Source organism: Canis lupus, chromosome 28 (genome assembly GCF_003254725.2).
Source record: "Canis lupus dingo isolate Sandy chromosome 28, ASM325472v2, whole genome shotgun sequence".
In the NCBI taxonomy this organism is placed as follows: domain Eukaryota; kingdom Metazoa; phylum Chordata; class Mammalia; order Carnivora; family Canidae; genus Canis; species Canis lupus.
The window spans coordinates 35884578-35901908 of NC_064270.1; the positions used below are offsets into that span (position 1 = coordinate 35884578).

General features: G+C 44.6%; 1 protein-coding gene and 2 long non-coding RNA genes across 23 annotated transcripts in view; 2 read left to right on the forward strand and 1 right to left on the reverse strand.

The window, feature by feature from the left end:
• Positions 1 to 17331, reverse strand: part of C28H10orf90 (chromosome 28 C10orf90 homolog) — a 214997-nt gene that overhangs the window by 184369 nt on the left and 13297 nt on the right. Inside the window, exon 1 of one of the 19 annotated variants that reach the window (XR_007406746.1) lies at positions 14221 to 14370. The exons of 16 other annotated variants lie outside the window; for them this stretch is intronic. The gene's annotated coding sequence lies outside the window, so the exon portion shown is untranslated. Of the gene's footprint in view, positions 1 to 4472; positions 4545 to 14220; positions 14371 to 17331 lie in introns of those variants that run through there. 2 more of the 19 variants (XR_007406749.1, XR_007406751.1) reach the window with 2 other exon arrangements.
• Positions 4592 to 10559, forward strand: LOC112672496 (uncharacterized). 3 transcript variants are annotated; one of them, XR_003144316.3, is made up of 4 exons: positions 4592 to 4972; positions 8777 to 8914; positions 9171 to 9281; positions 9374 to 9712. It is a non-coding gene; the product is annotated as an uncharacterized LOC112672496 (long non-coding RNA). The 3 variants fall into 3 exon arrangements; XR_007406754.1 differs by lacking the exon at positions 8777 to 8914 and adding an exon at positions 10067 to 10559 and having other exon boundaries at positions 4593 to 4972; positions 9374 to 9568; XR_003144315.3 differs by lacking the exon at positions 8777 to 8914 and having other exon boundaries at positions 4594 to 4972; positions 9374 to 9708.
• Positions 15170 to 16637, forward strand: LOC112672497 (uncharacterized). Its single transcript, XR_003144318.3, has 3 exons — positions 15170 to 15273; positions 16032 to 16227; positions 16374 to 16637. It is a non-coding gene; the product is annotated as an uncharacterized LOC112672497 (long non-coding RNA).

The following is a 17331-nucleotide window of genomic DNA, read 5'->3' on the forward strand; positions in this document are numbered from 1 at the left end:
AGCTAACATGGATTTTGCTAGTAGAGCAAAAAGAACCACATCTAATATTTCTTTTCCATCCCATCATGATGTTGAATGGGTGTGAGGCTAAAATTGGACATGCAATAACTATTGATAAATTGATTAACCACAAGCAATCAAATTTCAGGAATCAGCCTTCAAGGCCCAATGAAAATAAGATTAATACATACAAAAGCGTTCTGCTGTCTGCAAGTAGGATTGTGACGCTGACTTCCCCCGCCAAAAGGCAAAGGTTGGTTTTGTGAGTTTATTCCGCAAGTGGTTTGCTATAGGTGAGACTTTTGGTTTGGATTTATGAATTTATAAACAGGGTCCACACTGGGTCTGCCCCGTGCCCGCCATCCCTCCTCACAACTGTCCCCTAAAGCTGACGAGTAACTTTTCCGGCCTCCTGCTGTAAGCGCAGCGTGATTGGAAGCGGCGATGCCAGCCCCAATTCTGCATCTCTGCTCACTTCTTGGTCCCACCCAGGCTGAGTCAGGCTTCACAGAGTTCAATCCCCACCCTGGCCCTTCTCATCCCCAGCATCTGGGCAACCAAACTGGGGACAGAGAAAAGTGGGGGGAACCCAGAGCAGGGTGGGGCTAAGATCTGGGGAGTCACACACCACGTTTGGCCACTCCCTGGGCTTCTCTGCTCCGAGCCCTCCTCCGTTGCGTCCTATGCACAACATGACCTATTAATTCTCACAACGGACACGTCACAGGAATACCAGGTAACCCATGGAACACTTTCAGGAAGGAAATACAGGTGCAGCAGCATTGGATGTAGGACAGGAAATGATTTAAATCCCAAATCGAGGGACGCCTGTGTGGCTCAGTGGTTAAGCATCTGCCTTCAGCCCAGGGCATGATCCTGGATGCCCGGGATCAAGTCCCAGGTCGGGCTCCCTGCAGGGAGCATGCTTCTCCCTCTGCCAGTGTCTCTGCCTCGCTCTCTGTGTCTCTCATGAGTCATTCAAAATGGACTTAAAGCTGTATCCACAGAGATGTTTTTGTGGCGTGGTTCATCATGGCAAAACATCAGAGGTTTCTGAAATATCCACCACCGGGGAATAGCTCGGGAGGCCAGCGCCAAGTGTCGATGCATCCGTTAACATCGTAACAATGTTCATGGTCCGAGCTGCAGTCTCCACAGCTACAGCCCACGACCGCATGCCACGGGCAGGCTTCAATGCCATGCTAATGTGGATATTATTTCCTAGGTGATGGGGAAGTTTTGGGGATTTTTGAACAAGGAGATTTAGCGCGTAATGTTCACTTGTGTGTTATAGCTCAGGCCTGTGTACACGTTGAATTAGAGCCGTGCCTGGAGTCCTGACCATGCGCCAAACTTCGTCACTGCCTTCGGAACATGCGACACTTTGCAACTGTGTTTTACCAAGCCTACCTTGCACTGTATATTCATTTTATAACTTTTTTTATTACAGTAAAATATATTTAATGTAAAATTTGCCATCGTGATCATTTTTCAAGCGTACAGTTCAGTGGCATTCGACACGTCCACAGTGATGCACAAGCCATCACCACTCTCCTCCGTAATTCTTTTCATCTTGTAGAACTGAAACCCTGTACCCATTAACAACTCTCTCCCCTTCCCCTTGTTCTTCGTTTTGGCTAGTGTGAATAGTTATTGCCACGAAATGCATGTACAAACATCTCTTTGAGCTCCTGCTTTCAGTTCTTTGGTGTATATGCCCAAACATGGAATTGCTGGACCATAGAGGAATTCTATTTTTTTTAATATTTATCTATTTATTTGAGAGACAGAAAGAGAGAGAGCAGGGGGAGGGGCAGAGGGAGAGAGAGAGAGAGAATCCCAAGCAGACTCCACACTGAGCACAAAGCCCAACACAGAGCTCCATGTCAGGACCCTGAAATCATGACCTACGCCAAAATCAAGAGTCAGGCTCTCAACCAACTGAGCCACCATGGTGCCCCCCAATAATTCTATTTTTTAATTTTTTGAGGACCCTTCACACAGTTTTCCTAAGAGGCTTTACCATTTTTGCATTTCCACCAGCACTGCACAAATGTTTCCCTTTTTCCACATCCCCACCAACATTTGTTATTTTATGTTTTTTTTAAATAATAACTATCCTAATGGATATGAGATGTATCTCACTATAGTGTGATTTGCATTCCCCTACTTATTCATGATGTGAAGCATCTTTCCATAGGCTTATTATACATCTGCTTTGGAGAAATATTTCTTCAAGTCCTCTACCTTGTTTATTTGTTCTTAAGTTTTGTTTCTCTGTATATTCTGGTCATTAATTCCTTATCAGATAAACCAATTTGCAAGTATTTCCTTCCTTTCTGTACATTGGCCTTTCTCTCCATTGATACTGCCTTTTGATGCATATTTTTTTAATTTTTATTTAAATTTAACTTAGTTAACATATATTGCATTATTAGTTTCAGAAGTAGAATTTAGTGATTCACCAGTATGCATAATTTTAAAAACTTTTCATGAGGTCAAATTTGTCTATTTTTTCTCTTGTTGCTTGTGCTTCTAGTGTCATATCCAAGGAGTCACTGCTAAATTAGCTGTCATGAAGCTTTTGCTCTAGGTCTTCTTCTTCTTTGCTCTAGGTCTTTTCATAGTCTTTGGTCTTGGATCCGTGAGAATGTTAGACAAGGATCCAACTGAATTCCTTTGTATATGGATATCCAGTCTTCTCAACACCATTTGTTGATCAGACTGCCCTTCCCCTATTGAATGGCTTGTCAAAAGTCATTTGACCATTTATGAGCAGGCTTATTCTATTTTATGGGTCTATTTTTGGTCTTTATACCAGTACCACACTGTTTTGATTACTGTAGCTTTATAGTAAGCTTTAAAGTCAGGAAGAAAAATAAATAAATAAAGTCAGGAAGAATGAACCTGCCAGCCTTGTTCTTTTCCTGGATTGTTTTGGCTATTTGGGATCCCTTGAGATTTTTTTTTTGATCCCTTGGGATTATATATGGATTTTATAATGGGTTTTCTTATTTCTGAAAAAAAAGTCATTGAGATTTTCACAGGGATTGCACTGACCTTATAGATCATTTTGGGTAGTATCAATATCTTAACAATACTAAGTTACCTGATCCATGAACATGGGATGTGTTTCCAGTTGTTTATGCCTTCCTTAATTTATTTCAGCAACAGTTTGTAGCTTTTATTGTATTGTATATGTCTTTTACCCCCTTGGTTAATTCCTAAGTATTTCATTCTTTTTATTTCAACTGTAAATTGAACTGTTTTCATAATTTCCTTTTCAGATTGTTCACTATCAGTGTAGAGAAATGTAACCGGTTTTTGTGTTACTGCCTCTTCATCTTGTTATTTTGCCAAATTCGTTTATTAGTTCTAACACTATTTCTGTGGGATCTTCTAGGGCTTTCTGCATATTAGATCATATCATCTACACATAGAGATGATTTTACTTCTTTCTTTATGGTTTGATGCCTTTTATTTCTTTTCTGTGCCTAGTTGGTCTGGCTGGGACTTCCACTATGGTGTTGAACAGAAATGGTGAAAGCAGTCATCCTTGTCTTGTTCCTGATCTTAAAGGAAAAGCTCTCAGTCTTTTACCAGCAAGTATGATGCTCACAGTGGGTTTTTCATTATGTAGCTTCTATGTTTTTGAGGTAGTTTCCTTCTGTTCCTTGTTTGCTGGGTGTAATATATTTGGTGACCTGTTTTCCATGTCCTCCCCCTAGAATGTGAGCTGCACACAGCAAATTCTTTATTCATTGCTTTGGTTGTAACATCTATAACAGCACTGAGTCCCTAATTTGTCTTTGAAAGCATGTACTGAATGACAGGAGTGGGTGAAAGGACTGTGATAGCACATGAGCACATGCGTGTGATGATGCGCCACGTGATATCAGTGGATGTCTACTATGATTTCCACTGAGGAAAAAAAAAGGTTTTATGGAAAGAAAGAATGGAAAAAGTATACAAAACTCAATATATATGGCGCTCTTTCTGCACACAGATCATGTTCCCTAATAAACAAAAGATATTGCTAAAGGTCTTATTAGTTAAGACCTGGGAGTGTCTCCACTGGGAGACATTTATCAGCACTGAGCTATTTCTTGTGTGATCATTAGGTAGCTCCTGTCTCACCCCTTTCAAGACTTTGTCTCCCTTAGGTCTCTGAAGCCATTAGTTCTTAATGAACGGCCATATTATTTAATGAACGGCCACAGTAACTGACCTAAGTCACATGGTGGAGGTTAGATTTAGACCCCATTTTCCAGCTCTGTTCCCAGAAGCTCCTCAGCCTGCATCAAGCTTGGGATGACACAAGGAGATACCACCGAGGCCTCACTGCATGAACACAGTAACCTCACTGGATCCTACAACAACTCTGTGGGAGAAATAGCTTGATCATTTCCATTTTACAGAGGTGGAAATTGAGGCACAGAGAGGCTAAGTAATTTTCTCAAAGTCACACAAACCTAGTAAAGCAAGTGAAGAAGCCCATGTTGGAATCAAGGCAATCGGGATCAAGATCAGTCCTTGAGAACAGAACACTATGATTAGAATCAAGGACATGAAAAGAATCATGACACCTCAGAATCACAGGGAATGTTCCAGTTTGCACAGTTCTTTTATACACATTACCTCCTTTTGACTCCCCAAAGTCCCTAAGAGGTGGCCAGAACACATACAGTTCTGATTGTATAAAGAAACAAAGGTCCTGAGAGTGGGAGAGACATCAGGGCCCATGGGCAAGAAAATGGGGCTTTTACACCTGCACCAGCCCTCCTGACTCCAGGCTGGCATTCCTTCCACACCCTCTCATCACTTGCTACCTTATAGGTTCCACCACTACCAGCAGAAACTCCACGGTCAAGCCTGGCACCAGCTAGGATGCTGATAACATTGACAATAAAATGATCCTGTGAGTTCTATCAAGAGCCGGAAGCTGAGCACTAGCGAGATCTGAACATCTCTGGTACAGTAATACTAGAACCATCCATTTACAGAAGACTAAACGCTTTTCAAAGCAACTCTCACATTCTCCCACTTGATCCTCCCAAGCCCTGCCATAATGGCTGGACCTTAATGAGCAAATATGCTACTGTTTTTGCTGTTTTTGTTGTTTACCGACTCTCCCTTCAAGATATCAGAGTTCTTACAATAGATCCATAATCCTTTACCTGCAACTGTAAAATCCATAAAGCTCTGAAACCCAAGAGGGTTTTTTTTTTCTGTGAATTTGTAGAAAACTAATCTGACAGTCAGACCTTCCCTGAACTAACCTGAGGCTATTTATAATATTAATTTATTCCATTTAGTGTGAATATTCATACATTTTATTGCAAAAACATCAGTGAGCTTAATTACAGGGTGATTAGATCCTGCTAGAAATGTTGTGCAGTGTTACCTTTCTGAAATAAAATTAAGAAATCATCGTTGAATCACATTTGGCCCCAAGAGCTCTGGATGGAGAACTGTGGTCTCCGTACAACAGACGTTTAATAAACTTGCCAGTCCCTGGGTTCGAGTTTTCCATAGATCCTCTCATCCAGTTCCCACAAGGCAGCCAGTATCTCTGCATTTTGTGGTTATGGACACGGGGGCAGGGAGAGATTCAGGAATTTGCTCTAGGTCACAGAGCTACTAAATGCCAGAGCCAGGATCCTCTCCAACTAGAACACAGTGCTCTCAGCATTCCCCATATTAGTACATGTGTGTGTGTGCCCCTGCATGAGTGTGTGTGTTCAGCGGTGGTCAGGGCTTTGTAAAGCATTGAGCAAGTAAAACAGGGACCAAGGGAAGAGAAAGGAGAGAGAAGAGCAAACAGCTGGGAACTTCTAAGTCTACGCAGATCCCTGCCTCTAGTACCTCTTCACTCTGCCTTGCCTGGACGTATGCATGGTCTACAGAGAAAACAGAGGAGAGATTACAAGTCTATTTATATCTCAAGGACCAAAGACCAAGGGTGGATTTTTGGCCAAGTCTTCTCTTTACAATGATGGTAGACATTGTTGGGGTCCAAAAAAAAAAGAGGGCCATTTCTTTTCTGCATCCGGTGTCTTCTCCCCAGGGGATATTGAAGGTCCCGCTAGAAGGCAGATAGCACGTCACAGGGAGGGCTCCAGCATGGCCTGCCAACGGGTTAACACAGCCTCTTCTCTTCAGGGGCGGGAATACACTCTCCATGGCTAATCTGGATGCATGATTGATCTTTGCCAGCATTGCATGTTTATATTCAATCTTCTGAATTCTCTTCTGCAACAATAATTAATGTCAGAGCAGTTTTTGGATCAACAGTGTATTTTCTGGTTAATGCAACCCTGCACCTATAATAACTCAAAACTGAGATTTATCACTCTGCCATGATTCCCTCTTCATGCTTCATCTCTCCATGTTTACATCTGCTTTAACTTTTTCTAATCTAAAATAAATCAGCATGAAAAGCATTAGATTTTTCATTTAGATTCTCAATTGCCTTTTATTATGGAGATAATATCCCTTATCTGATTGAAATGGGGGGGTGGGGATTGTTCCCTTGTTAGGATCTGCAGGAAGATGCCTCAGTCTCTCCTTGCTTCTCCTTCACTTGTGTCGTCAAGAGTGGTGTCTGGTGGGGTTCTGGTTTGAAAATAAGGCAAATCAGCATGGAAGGAGGATCCGTTATTTTCATCCTCCCTCCTCTTGTGAGACTCACGGGAAGCAGCCTCCCTGGCTGCCTAACAAGAAGTGGTCCATGGAGAGTTCACCCTCCGTTTTCCCGCCAGGGTGACTTCAGCCCCTGTGTGTTTGCACGGATAAATGAGAACAGTGATGATGAGGATGAAGAGCTTGGCTGGAGATTTCTATGCCAACATCAGGCGTGGGCAGGGGGTGGGGGGACATAACACCATAACACAGGCATGTTAATTACCCAGTTACAAAGTCAAATTTAGCTGAACTATTTTGTATATCAAAGAGGTGGATTTCCCCTGATTCCTTAAGTATTCCTTTCAGCATGTTCTATTATGTTTCCTATCATTTGCAACCTTCTCTCCTTGCTTTAAAATGCGAGCTGATGATTCCAGAAGCTGAATCCATTTCTTGTACCAGGTGGAAACCTCTCTTCCCAGGAATTGTTCCCTGTCACGGGCTACTCTCCCAAGCGGCTTCAAGTATTTCCGAATCCACTACAGTGAAGCTACCCTGACTCGGAACACCTCAGGAAGTTCTGACAATTCAATCGCCTACTCAACTGTACAACTTTTAACTCAATTGCTGTCATTTTTATTTCTTTCCAAAGAATAGAGACAAAAAAAAAAAAAAAAAAAAAAAAGGACTAGGGTATTTCCTGTTCTTTGGCTCACCTGTTCACATGGAACTCATCCCCTGGGCCCGTGGGAGAAAGGCCTTTACTATTTCACACTGGTGGCTGCTGTTTGCAACTTTTTTTTTTTTTTTAACCTAGACTGGCAGAAAGCAATCTAAATGGAGCCCTTTCACATCTTCTCACAATTAGAGAAGGTGATGACTTTTACTTAGTGAGGAATAGCAAAACAGGGTCCTTGATGGCTTCAGAATGGAATATCAACAGCTACACTACAGATTGCTTACCAAGTGCTAGGCACCATACAAAATGCTAAACGGACATTAAATAATCTCCATGGCAACACGAGAAGGAAGGTACCGTGGTGCTGCCATTTGAGAGACAAGGACATGCCATTCTTAGAATTCTTATTAATGATGGTATCAGTAATAGGATGATAAACAGTTAAGCATTACTGAGCTATTGCTTTGAGCCAAGCTCTGCCCTGAGCACTTTTCGTACATCACCTTATTCAACCCCCGAAAATGCACTGGGTGAAGGGAAGGGATTGTTATTAACTCCATTTTGTATATAAAGCAACTGATCCTGGGGAAGGTAAGAGTTCATGCAAAGCCAGAATTGAAAGAAAGTGTGGACTTAGAATAAAAATCTACATGTACTGGAATCAGGGACCCTCACCTCTCTGCCACCCCAACAGAACATGATCCGTTTAATTAAGAAGCCAGAAGTTGTAATGAAAACTTATTACAGTCACACACATACACACACACCCCTGCATATTGCATGATTTCAGTTAAAAACATGCCAGACCAGGTAAAAGTTAAGTGGCAGAAAGCAGATCAGCAGTTGCCAGGGGCAGAGCTGAGGGAAGGTGTTGGGTACAAAAGGCACCAGGGAACTTTCTGGGTGGTAGATATGCCCTACATCGTGATTTGGTGCTGGTTACACCACTGTATGCATTTGTCAAAACAAAATGAACTGTATACTTATACAATGTATGAATATTAATATATGTAAATCGTACATAAGCCTGCATTTTTTAAATGTATCGTGCACAAGCTCCAGTTTAGCTCGGAGTTTCAATTCAACACAGGGTTAGTGAGAGAAATGAGACAGGGACCCTGACCTCAGAGATCTCCTCCTGTTGTGAAAGAGAATCGTCCTACGCACTTACAAACATGAGTTAGCGCAGGACCAGCTTCACAGGCATGAGACCCAGGCAGTGGCACGGGAGCCTGTACTGCAAAGGGCCACATATGGGTTTCATGTCACCATCTTGAAGTTCTTTTAATTATGGTAAAATATACATAGCATAAAATTTAGCATTTTAAGCACATAATTCAGTAAGTAACACTAAGTACATTCATCATGTCACGCGATCATCACCACTATCTGTCTCCAGAGCTTTTCCAGCCCCACAGGCTGCAACGCTGTACCGTTAAACACTAGTTTCCTATTCTACCCACCGCCCCACAGCCCTGAAAGGCACCAGTCTACTCCCCATCTCAGAGAATTTAACTACTCCAGGTACGTCGTCAAAGTGGAGTCCGTCATCATCTGTCTTGTCATAACCGGCTTATTTCACCCAGCATAACTCCATCCAGGCTCACCCAGGTAGTAGGTGGGATTTCCTTGTGCTGTGCTAATAATGTCCTCTGATGCACACAAGGTTTTCATGCTGACCAAGTCTAATTTATCCATTTTTTTTCCTTCTGCAGCCAGTGCTTTTGTGTCACCATCTTGAATTATAAAATATTTTTATCTCTGAACTTGTGTTTTGTAAATGAAATCCCAAGAGGATAGTGGGGGTACTGTAAGCAGAGGACGGGGCAAGGTGTGTGTTTGCTGATTTCCTCACTGCCCATCACAGATGGTCCTCAGTGGCCCCTCGCTGAGGTGAGCCCACCTGGTGGAAGCCTACCTACCAACCTGGTGAGCCTACCACACGTGGAAGTTCAGCAAGACTCAAAGAGAATATGAGGTAAGCGAATCACATCTAGGATCAAGTACGCCGAGTGCTGACAGCCCCAAGGGGCCCGTGCTCCCCCCGGAAACAGACTTACTTACTTACAGAAAGAAGGCAGATTTCTGGGAAACACGAGTGACCAAGCAACCCTATCACAGACTTTCTTCCTCATGTTACGTCCCTGTGTTGGCCACCTGCTTATGCTGCAAATGACAGCTCAGAAGGAGAAGGAGAAAGGGAGAGAGAGGACCCCCAGAGCTCCCTTTTATCTTAGCCCTTCCTCACCCAGCAGGAAACTGAAGGTACAGAGCATTGGTCGAATATTATGTCAAATAAAAGTTAGAGTTGATTTTTGCAGTGTTTCCATTGTTCCAGTGAGAATGAGATACAGATATGCATGTATAGCATCAGTACAAATAAAAGCCGCATCATTTCAGTGATTCCACCTATGAGTCGAATGCTCTTATATTCGTGTTAAAATGGCATTACGCAGTTTAAAGATGAACTTCAAAATTCATGGTAATAATTTAAAATCTAAATTTGTCTTTGCTTAAATCAATGTTAAAGAACCCATTAAAAACCAACAGGACAAACCCAAAGAGAGACAATAAAAGGAAGGAAAAAAGACCTACTTTAGTACCTTGAACAACAATTTCTCCCTGCTGTTCTAACACGAGAAGCACATGTCCCTTTTGCCCTGGTCCCCACGTGTTGCATAATCAAAACTGAGGATGTGGCCATTTATTGCGGAACTCTGTCATAGAAAGTCTTCATATTTTTGTTTCCTGTGTGTCTGACAGCTAGCACAGTGGCACACACCTCCTGGAAGAATGACAAAGCTTCTTTCCTGAATATCACATCAACGGTGAGCAGCAAACAACAAAGCTCTGAGCACATTGCATCTCCCATATGCCCCTGGGCCCCTCCTTGCATATCCATCAACCGAGACCCCATCCCTCTGGCACACGCGGCCCAGCTCACCACCGCCTCTAACAGGTGTCCTCCAACACTACTAGCAAAGTATAGCTACTACCCCAGAACCAAGTGTTGAGAAGCCAGCAGCATCCAGAACTCATTAGCGAGGAGTGCAGCTAAAATAATGGGTTTCATGAACTTTCTGTGACCAGAGGGCTGGATCAGAGGCATCTGAGCCCTAGCAGAGAGTAGCCGCTTAGGGCTAACCCACTCACCGCCAGCTTCGGGCTGCTCTGCTGGGAAGATGCTCCTTGTCTTCAATAGAAATTGGCAAGCAATTTGTTGTCTACTTTAAGAAAATAATTCCCCCATTTGTCTTCAGCCCTATTTGTTTCTCTGACAAATTATTATTCCTAAATTCTGGATGTCTTCCAAGAATGCTTATTTTTAGAGCTGTCTTGAAGTCCTTTCTGGATGGAGAAGGGATATAAATTAGAACCTAGAGAAAAAATTAAATAATTTCTCTATTTGGAATTTGATTAATGAAAAGGGTAATGAAACAAGGGACCTCCATTTTGGACCTTCACTTGGGCTACCTAAAGCCAAGGTGTATCTGTCGATCACTGCAAATGAGTGGATCCATGGGGAGCCTAACATGAGCATGGACTCAGAGGCAGATCCCTCGCATGCACAGTCTTCAACCATCACCTACTCTGGCCCCAGATTTTCATTTCAAACATACTTTGTGCACTTTTTTGTTTATCCATTCATCCATGAATGCATCTATTCACACGTGTCCCACAATGTTGTTTTTTTTTTTAAGATTTTATTTATTTATTTGAGAGAGAGAGAGAGAGAGAGAGAGAGAGTGGCAGAGGGAGAGGGTGAAGCAGATTCCTTGCTGAGCAGGGAACCTGACGTGGGGCTCGATACCAGGACCTTGAGATTATGGCCTGAGCCAAAGGCAGACATTTAACCAACTGAGCCAGCCAGATGCCCCATGCCACAATGTTCTTGAAGGTGACCTGGTGTTGGGTCACAGTGGTAAGCCAGAGGACCTTAAGGGCACCTTCCTTCATGGACCTCCTAGACAGAGGCTCCAAACCTATGTGCCTTCAATTCCAACACCTCCTTCTATTTCCTTTTCTGCTCAGATACAAAAATTTGAAATAAAGTTTAGGCAGAATGTTAAAACAGCTCCCAGGATTCCCACCCCTTGGTACACACGTCCCAGAGCCTGTGAGTACAACGGGCTCTCACTTCCACAATTAAATTATATGATATGGAGAGAGGGTTTTGCCTGTATAATTAAGGTTGCCAATCAGTTGATTTTGAGTGAATCAAAGGGAGATGATACTGGGGGGGGTGGGGGGGGTTTGACCTAATCAGGTGTGTCTCCAAAAGAAGTCAGGAATGTTCAGAGCAGCAGATTGTCCTTCTAGCCATGAATAAGCAAGCAAACATGTGAACTGCCTATGGCTGGTGCTGCATGGCAGGGACCTGAGGACAGCTTCCAGGAGCTGAGAGTGCCACCAACAGAATGCGGACTCAGTCCTCCGACCACAAGGAACTGAATTCTGACAATAACCAGTGATGTTGGAAGAGGCCCCTGAGCCTCAGGTGAGATCACAGCCTTATCTGACATCTTGATTCAGCCTGGAGAGACATTAGCAGAGGGGCCAGCTAACCCACACCAGGATATCCAGCCTACAAAATTGTGAAATAATAAGTAGGTATCATTTTAAGCCAATTACATGATCATTTGTTTTGCAGGAATAGAAAAATCATACAGATAACATCTGCCAGATTGCTTTTCCCTTTTCTCATAGCCCATCGGAGCTAAAAACAATCTTGCACTAAATTGATATTATCTCAGCCATAAATAAATAAGCACACTGCCTCAGTGAATTATGCAGCATGATCACAAAGAAGCAAACATATTCCTTGCACAGGAGAACTCTGATTGACAGCCCTGTGACCACCACTGGGAGACACTGAAATATATACTATTTACACAGGATGGGCTGAGCTTGATGATCTGGACTCTATACATGTACTTGACAGGCAATGCATTGACATATGTTCCAGTAGATTTGGAAACTTTTCAGCCATTATTTCTCCAAATCATTTTCTACCCTCATTTCTGCTCTACTCTTTGAGATTCTAATTATATGTGTGTTGGATCTCTTGATACCAATGTTGTCCTACAGGTCACTCAGGCTTTCTTTCTCTCTCTCTCTCTCTTCCCCTCATCCCCTCCTCTCCCTCTCCTCCCTCTCCTTTTTCTCGGTCTTCAGTTTAGAAATTTAACTGACCTTCTCTTCTGCAGCATCCAATTTCCTATTAATCCCATCTAGTAAAATTTCCATTTCAGGTAGTGTCATTTCTTTTCCTTCTCTGTAAGTTCTATTTGGTGGATTTTTATATCAACTATTTCTTTCTCCGTCGTGGTAGTATCTTCTCTTAAACCCTTGAATTTATTTTTTTAAAGACTTTATTTATTTATTTATTCATGATAGACATAGAGAGAGAGAGAGGCAGAGACACAGGCAGAGGGAGAAGCAGGCTCCATGCAGGGAGCCCGACGCAGGACTCGATCCTGGGACTCCAGGATCGCGCCCTGGGCCAAAGGCAGGCGCCAAACCGCTGAGCCACCCAGGGATCCTCAAACTCTTGAATTTAAAGGGAAAACAGGGATCCCTGGGTGGCGCAGCGGTTTGGCGCCTGCCTTTGGCCCAGGGCGCGATCCTGGAGACCCGGGATCGAATCCCACGTCAGGCTCCCGGTGCATGGAGCCTGCTTCTCCCTCTGCCTCTCTCTCTCTCTCTCTCTCTCTCTCTGTGACTATCATAAATAAATAAAAATTAAAAAAAATAAAGGGAAAACAATAGTCTTGTAATAGCTTTTTTTAAAAAAAATCATTGCTTTTTAATTCCATCATCACTGTCATTGATAAATCTGTTGCTATTAATCATGATTTCTCCTGGTTAAGAATCATGCTTTCCTGTTCCTTGAATGTCTAGTGAGCTTTGTCTGGATGCTAGATCTTTTTAATTTTATATTATTGCTTGCTGAATTTTGTTGTAATCCATGAAAGAGTATTGATCATAGTTTTGGCAGGCAATTAAACTACTTGTGGAGGAGCCAAATTCTTTCAAGAATTGTTTCCAAAATTGTTATAGGATGGATATAGGGTAGCCTTTACTCTAGGGCTAGTTTGGCATCCATCCAAGGCACGACCCTTCTAGAATCTCTACTGAATTTACCCTCTACTCAGTGAGGTCTTTCTACTCTGGATGGTGAGAAACTTAAACAATCCATGGCCCTGAGTGAGCCCCGAGAATTGTTCATCTTATGGCTTCCTAACAACTGTTCTTTCCTTGTCAGCTGTTCTTTGTCTGGCCTCATGGATTTTCACATAGATTAGTTTTTAGCCACAGATCCAAATTTCAAAACTCTTTCTTTGCCTGGCTCCCTCCTCCCAGGAACTGTGCCCTGCAAATTCTAGCTGTAATTCTAGAGACCACAGGGTTCTACTTACGTGTGATCTTTCTGTGCCAGTACCCAGGAGCTGCCATTCCTTCTGCCTGAAATGTCTTTTCCTTCTCCACCCAGGCCCCATATTCTCACTCTCCCTTCATCTTCCATGACGAACATGCCCAAATGTCTCCTTCTCAGCCTTGCCTACAGCTCAGTGTAGACACCTTGACTTGGCACTCATTAGGATGGCTGCCTTTTCAACAGATGATAAGCAGGGGCAGGAACCCTGCCTTTTGGACCTCTGTGTTCCCAGCACCAGCACAGTTCCTAGCACAGAGTAGGTCCTTGATAATTTTTTTTAAGTCAGCCCAATATTTCCTCTTTAATCCATCTGCTCCACCAGAGAGGAAAGAGAACATGGGACAACACTGAGGTCAGTGAGGACCTATGTGGGACCTAAGGACCAGGAGGAGATGCTTGGTGAAAGAGCTGTGGGAAGGAAAGATTCCTGAAGCAGAGGGAGAGAGCAAGTCAGAGCAAAGGTATCATTATCTCTTACCACCAGATCCTGGCATAGTTGGCTTTGTCTACAGTCAACCCCAAAGACCCCTGGGTTCCTAGTCGCTGCTGTCAGGATAAGTGCTGCTCCCTCATCTCCCCACTCCTCAGCACCATGCCAGAAGCACAACCTCAGAGCAAGACATAACTGAGGCAGACCCTCCTCCTCCTGCCCCTGTGTCCCCATGCAGCCTGCATCAGTGATTGGGCCTCACACAACTTTCTCTTTGGAAAAATAGGGCTCATGTGCCCCACACAGCTGTGGTGAGGATCAATGAGGCAATTGAGGGATCAGACAACAGCCCCTTTTGTTCCATCTCTGTCTCTCAGTTCTCCTGGCACACGGTGGCCCAGCCACTCTCCTCTCTGACCATGCCTCCCCTCCCCCGCCCTGGGCCCCTTGGCTCCAGTTTTCTCAACACAGGCCAGTCACTTGGGCTTCTTTGTTGTCTCCTTCTTGGCTTGTGCAGTTGGAAAATATCAGCCTGGAAGTTCCATATTTGGACCTGCATCCAAATCACCTGGATTAGGGGGCACCTGGGTGGCTCAGTGGTTGAGTGTCTGCCTTCAGCTCAGGGCGTGATCCTGGGGTCCTGGGATTGAGTCCCACATTGGGCTCTCCATGGGGAACCTACTTTTCCCTCTGCCTGTGTCTCTCTTTCTCTCTCTCTCTCTCTCTCTCTCTTTCTCTCTCTGTGTCTCATGAATAAATAAAATTTTTTTAAATCTTAAAAAAATCATTTGGATTTCATGTTAAAAACAGAAATTTCTGGATCCCACCCTTCCCAGAGTCCCAGGTCTACATTGCTTGAATGTTTTCCTGAGGATTCTAGAGTACACTAAAGCATGAGGGGCATTCCATCCTTCCTGGGGGTGGTGAACTCCTTTATATCCCTGTGGCTCTTCGAAGGGAGGGTGCATCTCACATGGAACACGTTCTGTTAACACTTCCTGCCTTCTCCCCAGCTTTCACAGGCAGGAATCAGATGTGTATGAACTCAATTCTCAACAGTCCCTTGTCAAAGGTGGAATTGGCCGCTGACCACAGAATTAGGTGGGTTGTGAGCGGAAACTGTGCATTCGGCTCAGGGCCAATTTGCTGACTAATGTCTGAGTTGCTTGGGGAATGGATTACCCTGAGCCAAGAGCACCGAAGGTTACAAGTCCCTGTCACCTGGCACTCTGAGTGTGGGGGAGGAGGAGTAGGGATGTTCACCCCCAATTTAAACAGGACTGCATGCCCGGAGCAGTCTCCTCTAAGCACTGGTTACAATCAGCCTGGTCCCAGGGGCCACGCCTTCGCAGCAGGGTTGGGGACAGCAGAGAAAGGCAATATTGGAACGTGAGTAGCAACAACTCACCTTGATGAGATGCTGCCTCTCTGCCAGGCCTGAGGCTTAGCCTTTTGTATAGATTGTCTCCCTTCATCCCTGCGGCAAACCTAGGAGGTAGATGTCATGGTTCTCATGAACACAGGTGAGGAAACTAGGCCTCAAAACAGTCAAGAAGCTTCCCAAGGCCACTCATCTAGCAAGACCCCAGGTTCAAGCCAGTGTCCTCACACTTAGCCACATGGCCACCGTTCACCTCCCATCACCCCTCCCTTGGTTTGGCTGAAATGTGGACACTGAGTCCCCACCCATGCCCAATGTCCTGATGCACACTGACCACAGCAGTGTCAGATAGATCTCAAGGGACTGCAAGTGTTCCAGATCGAGTCACGTGTCACCTCTAACAGAGCATTCACAGCACAGCTATTCTGGAGACCTCAACCACCAGAGGTGCCTGCTGATGCCACAAACTTCATTTCAGCCCTCCGACCCACGGCACCTGCTAAGAACCTTGCCCTCTAATGTCCAGCCTCCCACTGACACCTGTGGGGAGAGCCTGGAAGAATGTGCCGAGTGAGCAGCCCAGAGACCCCACAAGTGATTGTTTCATCTTTTGCCTCCTGGATTTGCCTCCTCCTGCACCTGCATGAAGACCACCAGCTGCTGTCAGCAGAGAGGTGAGTGGCCGAGGCTCCCATCCGAGCACAAGTACACACACAGGCAGAAGCAGGGCCTGGGGTGAGGCAGGGGTTCCTGACCTGCCAGTGGGGCGGCAAAGGTGATGGGAATATTTATTGTCCTTTGTCCAATGGCCTTTTCTCAGTGCTCTTTCCTTGGAGAGCTCACTGCCTACACCACAGCCAGAGCCACCGGCCGATCTAGCAGAAGCCTTGCTGGAGGCCAAGACCTCAGGAAGAAACATGAGACCGTGAAGACTGATCTGGCCACGTCTCTCTGGCTTGATTTGGAAATGGGCACATCATTTTGCCCCGTTTGGTAACTGTGAGAAGAAAGGGAATATTTGTTTTACTTCCTGTTTCCTCTCATTGACTTCTTCATTCTCCAAATAAAGTTATCTTGAAGTCCAAGCACCTAAAACCTGAGTACTTCTATCTCCTATGACCTAGGGCTCACCCCAACCCAAGAAGACATTCGGCAAAGCCCAAAGTGGCATGTCTCAACCCTGGTGGGACATTAAAACTACCTAGGGGGGCGCTTCCACTTCCAGCTACGATGGAGCAGAAAGACAAAAGCTATGAAGCAATGGGGTCTATGATCCTGGAGGGAGGGGGCATGACAGGAGGAAGCCCTACAATTGTCCCTACCCAGAGGCAGTTTTCAGGCTGAAGAGCACAAAGCAGAAGCTCAAGAGAGGAGCATTGAGCAAAGGAGGCAGAGATCAAGACTCCAAGAAGCTGAGCCAGCTAGAATTTGGGGCTAAATTCTGAAGAGGAGTGAACTGCAGGGAAAGAGAACTCCAGCAACCAGCAACAGGTCCCTCCAGTCTCTGGCTGAATACTGATTTTCGCATGCTTAAGAGAAAACTGCATAAAACCAGAAAAAGAACTACCAGAAAGTAGTAGGTGAGATGCTTCTAGGACCTTTCCCAGGGCTGGAAACAGTTCATGCTCCTACTGGCCCTGGTGGAAAGTTCTCCCCCACACACGGGGCATTAAGTAGAGTCCTCCCAAGGGTTGTACTTTGACAGTGGGGGCTCAATTAGCCCTAGGCCAGGGCTTCTCAGCCTCCACACTGTGAACATGTCAGGCCAGGTGAGTCTT